Raw genomic sequence first — 9,127 nt, 5'->3', positions numbered from 1 at the left:
ATATTACGTCGACGTTCATCTTTTTATAGGGTTTTTATTCTTTCAGTTTGTAGTCGTGTTTTTTCTCGTATTTAAAATGTTTCATATTGGAATATTGATTTATGATATTAGTGTAAATTAATAAAAAAAATCAAACGTATTCTATTATAAAGTTTCGCACATATAAAATGAAGGTCATGTCAGGTTAAATAATGAGACAAGAACTGGAACATTATCGAATGATTTTTTAAGTTTTGTATTAAATTTCAAATTATTTATTGTTTGAAAAAAATAACCTAAGAATTTAAGGCAAAATTAACGATAGAACAAAATCAGATTTAAAATTCGTGCCAGAAACATTTGCTTTAATGTTACTAAGCCTACTCTCCTACTCCAGGTCAATGTAGGTATTACAAACATCTTCAAAATATCTCAAATATCTGGGACAATGGTAAGTATACGGAATTGCAACTCTAAAATCCGAGGTTGGATTCCCTCCGGTGAATACAGCAGATAGTCCGATGTCGTTTTGCTTTATAACAAACTAAATTAATTGAAATATCAACTAGTTGAATCATTAGAGCGAAATAATTCATCGAAACTTTAATAAAAGTAACATTTGGTCAGTTTTCTTCAGTGTTCCAAGAGGACTCTTGTAACACGAGGTTTGAGTCCCCCAGTGAACAAATCGTAAATAGACAGCTATGAAGGTGTTCGCTAAAGCGAACCAAACGTAACTGCAATAAACGTTTTTGTTTTAAGGGACACCTCACTGACTGTTCTTTAAGTACCAAAAGAAAAAAGTACAAGTAATTATAGTATTTTTCCCTCACTTGTACGAATCTTTAACGTTTCTACATCGGTTAGACCTGATACGGTCATGGATACACCAATCGATTCGCAACCTGCTGGTGAGATGTTCGAAGTCCCTTAACCAAACATTCTTGCCTTTTATCGGACGTTGGAGCGTAAGAATATGACGGTCAATTCCACTTTTCATTTAAAGAGAAGCCCAAAATTTAGCGATGGGTGGACTTAATTAGCTGTCTTCTTTCATTGTTTAAATTAAGAACGGCTTGCTGGAGAAGAGAAGAGGGCGCCACCAGATAAATCTCCCCAAGAAATCACCAATGAAGTATTAACTTCAACGGTCGTAAGCGCCTTCTGGATTAAACAACAACAACAAAAAGAGTTGTTTATATATATTCTATCTTCCTGTGTGGTAATGTAAAATGCAACTAAAACAACAGTCTCTTAAAGTAATATATATTCATGACATCATAATAGCCAGGAAAGAGAATTGTCTACCTTTCGAAAGCTTTTTTTATTTGTTTGGAATTTCGTCAAAAATACACCACGAGGGCTATTTGCGCTAGCCGTCCCTGATTTAGCAGAGTAAGATTATAGGAAAGACAGCTAGTCACCACCACCCACCGTCAACTCTTGGGCTACTCTTTTACTAAGGAATAGTGGGATTGACTGTCACAAAAAACGCCCCCATGGGTGAAAGGGCGAGCACATTTGTTGTGATCAGGATTCAATTTAACCGTCTGGCCATATCGGCGTCTTTCGAAAGTTTTTGTATGTTTTTCTTATAGCAAAACCACAGCAGACTATCTGCTGAGTCCACCAAGCATAATCACTCTTCCTTTAAAGGCCCGGCATGGCTGGGGAGGGAGGATCTATTCGTAATCTGAGGGTCCCGATCAACCAAATATACGCTCCCTTTTAGCCGTGGGAGTGTTATAATATGACAGTTCATCCTACTATTTGTTGGTAAAAGAGTATCTCAAGAGGTAGCTCTAATTTTACACTGGTAAATTAGGGACGGCTAGCGCAGATAGCCCTCGTGTAGCTTTGAGGGAAATTCAAAACCAAACAAACTTTCTTCAAAAATTTATCTTAAATGCTAACAAAATTTATATTTCTGATACACAAAGTGTAAGATAAACGTGTTAGGCTTAATATTCCAATTATCAACTCTTAAGATGATAAATATTTCTTTCTAAATCTTATTGGATACTCACAAACGGTAAAGGTTTTGTTTTTAAACTCTTTAGTGATGTCACGAAAGATGTTAAACTCTTTAGTGATGTCACGAAAGATGTACACATTATCAGGTTGGATGGAATGCAGATAATTCATTTAGTTTATGTAATGTCATAATCTTACCCAATAACTCTTGGTCGCTTTTATGAGCCAATAGGGAGTCAGTTGTGTTAGCGCTCAAACGACTTCGTAGTTTAGTGAATATAATGTACATTTTATCAGCTATGTTTGTATTGTAATAACCGTGATGCAATAATGGATTCCGTGTAACTACTGCATTATTTACTACGTATCATCGCACTGGGAAAGAAACATGTTTCTCTACTCCTGAATAAGAAATAAAAAGTTTAAGGAAAATTACCTTCTAAGTATGATAATTATGCATGAGAAGCAAGTTTATTTGCTTTTAAAATAAAGCAAAAATATCTCAGTAATGTAAATTCATCCTAGTGTTTTTGTTTGCGCAGATTGGCTTGGCCTTCTACAGCAGAAGTTCCATTACAATTATCTGTTGTGTAAAACTGCAACAACCGCCAAGGTTGACTGAAAAATTTATTTCGGGATGTAGGTGTTTAACTCTGCTGTGAAAAGGCGCATGCGTTGTATGCGGTTTACTTGAACGCGTCTTCAAGTCGTGTACGATAAAAATACAAGTAATTATACAGTTTTTCTTTTTTCATTTGGCCGTAAAGTTTTTATCCTAAGCAATAGAAACTAGTTTATGGAAAACTTAACAGTGAGTCCGGTAATCTCGAACCAGAGAGAACGGATACAAACCGGATAAAATAACTAAAAAACAAGACTTATCCTGTGGTTGAGAGTAACCATGAAACATCTTGACAGCTGTACACGTACAGCTATACATCTAGTCCAAAAAAATACATTGTGCTTTTATCTGTAAGGAGAGTTGTATTTTTATGACAATACGTTTTGTCAAAAAACCAGACTGTACAGCACCGAAGCCGTACACTGTAGAAGTGATGTTTTAACTTTACGGACTGCTATATTTTAAGGTTATACGTTAGAGGGTTACATCAAAGACAAACGTACGGTGCAGAAGAACGTGGCCAATTGAATGATTGACGTACTATTTGTTGTATATTTAAGGTGATAGGGTGAATTGTAGTCTAGTTTTATTTTCTTATCAACAGGGACACTGAACTTATACATAGCACCTATATAGTAACGTGGAGTTTTCAGCCAAAACACTGTATATCAGAAAAATCAGTAAATGATTTTAAAGTGTTTTTTTTTACAGATATACGTGTTTAAACTTAATTTTATTTTACAAACAAAGTCTCTAAATATCTAGATCCAACAATGACTGAAAAAAGAGTGTACCAGACTCTACGTATCGTTTTCCACTAGACATTTTGTTAGCAGGACGCGTGTGTTTAGTGATCGATACAATTATATCATTTGTTACGTTTTTAAGTAAAAGCACGTGCGTTTCACGACGCTAGCTAAGCGAAGTTTTGTTTGTTTGTTTCTGAAATTCGCACAAAGCTACTCGAGTGCTATCTGTGCTAGCCGTCCCTAATTTAACAGTGTAAGACTAGAGGGAAGGCAGCTAGTCATCCCCATCCACTGCCAACTCTTGGGCTACTCTTTTACCAACGAATAGTGGGATTGACCGTCACATTATAACGCCCCCATGACTGAAAGGGCGAGCATATTTGGCGCGACGGGGATGCAAACCCACGACCCTCAGATTACGAGTCGCACGCCTTAACACGCTTGGCCATGCCGGGCCGCTAAGCGAAGTTGGATGCCAGTTGTTGTTGTTATTTTTGTGTAAAATGTAATGTTAAACTTAACTTCAACTATGAGTTTATTATAAATTCATCGAACGTCCACAAATACCATTCCTCTGAACTGAAAATAACAGTTGTTCGATGGTCGTTCTTGTTCGAAGATTATTTCGAATAAAACCAAGAGAAACGTTTATTTAAAAACTGAATATATATATAGTGGTCATTCTTTTTCTGGATTTGGAAATAAAAAAGGTTTTAATTGAGGTAGTTACAGCTAACAAAGCATGCTGAAGCTTTCGAAGTATCTGTCTCTTTCGAATTAAGGTTTAATTGACTGACATTTTAAAATATAAATAAATTTGCTTTTAATACTATCAAAATTATATTGATGTAAAAGGTGTAAAATTAAGAAAGATCGTGACAAAAAAGTACAATGACATAGCTAATGTTATTTTTAGGATTACAAAGATTTTAGGTTTGGATTAGGCCTCTGTTCGTAATGGCTTTTGTTGCACCCACTTGTTTAGTTTTGAGTAAAATAAAAGTACAATGACATAGCTAATCGTATTTTTAGGACTACAAAGATTTTAGGTTCGGATTAGGCTTCTGTTCATAATGGCTTTTATTGACCCACTTGTTTATTTTTGAGCAAAATAAAAGTACAATGACATAGCTAATGTTATTTTTAGGACTACAAAGATTTTAGGTTCGGATTAGGCTTCTGTTCATAATGGCTTTTGTTGACCCACTTGTTTATTTTTGAGCAAAATAAAAGTACAATGACATAGCTAATCTTATTTTTAGGACTACAAAGATTTTAGGTTCGGATTAGGCTTCTGTTCATAATAGCTTTTGTTGACCCACTTGTTTATTTTTGAGCGAAATAAAAGTACAATGACATAGCTAATGTTATTTTTAGGACTACAAAGATTTTAGGTTCGGATTAGGCCTCTGTTCGTAATGTCTTTTGTTTCACCCACTTGTTCAGTTTTGAACAAAATAAAAATATAATGACATAGCTAATCTTATTTTTAGGACTACAAATATTTAAGCCTAAATTTCACAACAGCTTTTGTTGCGCCAACTTGTTTAGTTGTTGAACAGAATCGATGCTACAGACAATGAGAGACAACAGATGAAAGTTTATAGATCTTACTGATAGTGTTACGTAAATACGTCTATATTTGTTCACTATATTTTATCTTTTAAAACGGGCTCGAATTTCCGTCACACCAAACATACTCGTCCTTTCAGCCTTGAGGGAGTTATAAAGTGACAGTTAATCCCACTATTCGTTGGTAGATGAGTAATGCAAGAGTTGGCGGTGGGTGGTGATTACTATCTGCCTTTCCTCCAGTCTTAGACTGCTAAATTAGAAACGGCTAGCGGAGATAGCTCTCGAGTAGCTTTACGCGAAATTTAAAACAAACCAAAACAATCTTTTAAAACAAAAAATGAACCTATGCCACTTGCTTTATCCAACTTAGTGACTTACACCAAAAATCGCCTCCCTCTAGTACAGCGGTAAGTCTTCGGATTTAGAACGCTAAAATTAGGGGTTCGATTCCACTCGGTGGGCTCAGCAGATAGCCCGATGTGACTTTGCTATAAGAAAAACACACACCAAAAAATCTTAGTTATTTTTAAATTTTTCTCTCTTTAAAATTATCTGAAATCTCCAAATGCAACTGGCTTCACAGTATAGTGTTTAATTAATATACTTCAAATATTTATTCGTTTGGGAGAAACATTTCATAGATATTTATCGTCGCATTTTTAACCTTTAATCAGTAGAAACAAAAATGGCGAATTTTTTGTTGTTCATTGTCTCTAATGTTCATTAGTAGCAACAAACACAGAATTGCTTCAACATTTAACATAAAAATGTGTTTGTTTTTGGCCCACAAACGTCTGCTTTAAGTTTGTGCTTCTCCGATACATTAAACTTTGGCATTATTGTTCTGTATGTTCATTGTAAAAAAAGATATCTATGAAATTATATTATGCGTCAAAGTGGTATATATGAAGAGAAAGTTTGGTTTCTTTTGAATTTCTCCAAAGCTTCTGAATGAGGGCTATTTGCGCTAGCTGTCCCTAAGTTAGCAATGTAAGACTAGAGGGAAGCCAGCTAGTCATCAACATCCACCGCCAACTCTGGGGCTACTCTTTTTACAAACGAATAGTGGGGTTGACCGTAACTTTGTAACATCCCCACGGCTGAAATGGCGAGCATGTTTGGGGTGACGGGGTTTGAACCCGCGACCCTCAGATTATGAGTCGAGTGCCTTAACCATCTGGCCATGCCGGGTCGTTACTAGAAGGAAACTAAGGTATTTGTTGCTAATGTTATGAATTAACTTTCAAAACTGTGATGGAAAATACATTGGAAAATATCTATATCTTATACAGAAACGTATGTGAGCGTATTCCGAATATAACAAGAGACGTAGCTGCGAGAGATGACATATATTACACTTTTACATTCTAACATATATCAGACAGCTCAAGATGATGAAAACATTTGGAAAATCCAAATTCTCAAAACGAGTCCTTGTTCTTTCGGTCTTATCTTCGTCCTATTTTATTATTAACGTTTACAACTCAATCAATACGAAAGGAATAGTTGAATGTACCTGGATTCTTTCAAATTATCTTTACAACAACTGCTTGTAAAGTCTTTGAAGTTAACGTGAAGTTACTTTGGAAGCTAATTCATAACAACCAACTTCTGTTCATGTCTTCTTTCATGTTCTTGATACGAGGAGTAATGATTCGCTAGTCTTATAAATGTTTAAATTTTATATTCTTCAAGTTTGTAAATTCACTTTCGTCCTACTAGTAAGAGAAAATTCGGCATTATTTTTGTACTTAAACTTTTATCTTAAATATTTCGTGACGTGTATGATATATTTTTCACGGAAAATTTTAATAACATTTTTATTTTAATAAAAATAAAGAAATAAAGGAACAGTTTACGTTTAAGCCCTTTGTATTAACCATTTCTCGAAGAATCTATTGATTTTATAAAATAGAAGACAGCTCGTTTTATATCGGGTATTGAGCCCTCTCCTGAACACCTAATGGCTCAGTGGTAAAGTCTAGGGGCTTATAACGCGATGGGTAGAACACAGATAGCCCATTGTGTATGTTTGTGCTTAAACTATTGAAAGAGTAGCAAATGGCGCTGCCTGTTTATTCATTTATTCAAACAGGGCCCAGCATGGCCAAGTGTGTAAGGCGTTAGACTCGCAATCCGAGGGTCGTGGGTTCGAATTCCGGTCGCACCAAACATGCTTGTCATTTCAGCCGTGGGGGCGTTATAATGTGACGGTCAATCCCACTGTTCGTTGGTAAAAGAGTAGCCCAAGAGTTGGCGGTGGGTGGTGATGACTAGCTGCCTTCCCTCTAGTCTTACACTGCTAAATTAGGGACAGCTAGCGCAGATAGCCCTCGAGTAGCTTTGCACGAAATTCAAAACAAACAAACTTATTAAAATATGTGTATTCAACTGAATAACACCGCTATCATTCGATGCGTGACTTTACTGAAAATAAGATCCGTTTAAAACGGATAACAAGGAAACCCAGTTCTTCTGGAAAAAAAAAAAATACGTAAAAAGAAGGCTATGTACATTAAGTTCTTGGAGCAGTAATTTCTCAGTTAAGGCCTGCATCATTAGGAGAATAGAAAAACCTAACAATTATAATTCTAAAGAACCGTCCACGGCCATTGCTTTCCGTCTTATTTGGAAGTCAAGTTAGAGGTAAAGCTTAAATCGTATTGCGTCAAAATAACAAATGGAAGCAGGTGTAAATGTACGAGTAAGTTTGTTTGTTTGTTTTGTTTTTGGAATTTCGCACAAAGCTACTCGAGGGCTATCTGCGCTAGCCGTCCCTAATTTAGCAGTGTAAAACTAGAGGGAAGGCAGCTAATCATCAACACCCATCACCAGTTCTTAGGCTACTCTTTTACCAACGAATAGTAGGATTGACCGTCACATTATAACAAACAACGCCTGAAAGGGTGAGCATGTTCGGTGTGACGGGGATTCGAACCCGCGATCCTCAAATTACGAGTCGAGTGCCTTAACCACTTAGCCATGCTGGGCAAGACTAGAGGGAAGGCAGCTAGTTATCATCACCCAACGCCAACTCTTGGGCTACTCTTTTTATAAACGAATAGTGGGATTGACCGTTACTTTATAACGTCCCCACGGCTGACAGGGCAAGCATGTTGGTGTGACGGGGATTCGAATCCGTGACTCTCAGATTACGAGTCGAGTGCCTTAACCACCTGGCCATACCGGGGCCTTAAGAATTAATATTTTTTAGATTTAGTATTTTACTTCAGTAAGGTTGTCTATCAGCGCTCTGTTGTGGGAAATCGAATACCGAATTTTTAAGTGTTATAACTCTGTAAACTTAGATCTGATCCTTCGGATGTTGGGGCTTGAATGAGCATTTTTTAAACCGTTTAATGTAACTTACAGAAAGAATGAATACTGTTTTGGGCTTACTTTTTTATGTATTTATATAGAATATTTAAAATATAAAAGAAACAATTCATATATCATCACAATTTTATAAAATAATGAAAAACAAAGAAACACGTATATTCTACTTTTGTCGACGTTCTTGCAACTAGCCCTTTTTAGTTAACCTAACCCTCGTGTAGCTTTGCACAATTCAAAACAAACCACACCGATTTATTCTTAACGTTCTTCGAGTAATGACCAGCGTAAAAGGAAGAAATAGGTCTGTGTTTATCGTAGAGTGAAACAAAACTGAATTGTTTATTTTTATCTCCCTTTTCATCCTTTGAAATGAGTTTCAAATATTTAATATTTTTTGACGCAAAGAAATACGAGTCCTGTTCAACAGAGAGGAAAGACGATGACAATATTTTTCTGCTAGATGGCAGCACAGATGTTCAAGGATTACATTTACGAGCAAACTATTTGGGTGAAGCATATTACATAGAAATATTAAAGTTGAAAAAGTCATAAAAACGGTTTAATAAATCTGAAATTATTTGATTTATTTATAGCAGTTTGTTTTCAAATAAACAGGAGCAATTATTTAACCAATCAACAATAAAATAAAAATACGCTATGAGAAAACTTTTCATATGTTAACATGTTCCTCATACTTTTAACATGGAATTGCCTTAGTAGTTATAGCTGAAAGACAGTTTTAAAGTTGATATATTATTATATTGTAAGTGAAACGTTATCTTGCGTACGGTGGTTCTAAATGCCTTCCATGTATATTATACAATATACATATTATATATACACAACCAGTATATGAAGTCTAGTTTTATTTCTTGGATTTACCCTTGTAAAG

The 9,127-nt window shown here is 35.6% G+C and overlaps 1 long non-coding RNA gene across 1 annotated transcript; it reads right to left on the bottom strand.

Annotated features, from left to right (window-relative positions):
* Nucleotides 1-219: 219 nt before the first annotated feature.
* Nucleotides 220-2,218, bottom strand: LOC143257934 (uncharacterized). The gene is made up of 2 exons (XR_013032034.1): nucleotides 2,152-2,218; nucleotides 220-1,143 (listed from the first exon to the last, which is right to left on the bottom strand). It is a non-coding gene; the product is annotated as an uncharacterized LOC143257934 (long non-coding RNA).
* Between the last annotated feature and the right edge of the window lie 6,909 nt (nucleotides 2,219-9,127).

Source organism: Tachypleus tridentatus, chromosome 7 (genome assembly GCF_004210375.1).
Source record: "Tachypleus tridentatus isolate NWPU-2018 chromosome 7, ASM421037v1, whole genome shotgun sequence".
NCBI lineage: Eukaryota > Metazoa > Arthropoda > Merostomata > Xiphosura > Limulidae > Tachypleus > Tachypleus tridentatus.
This window is presented reverse-complemented; position numbering and strand designations above follow the sequence as displayed.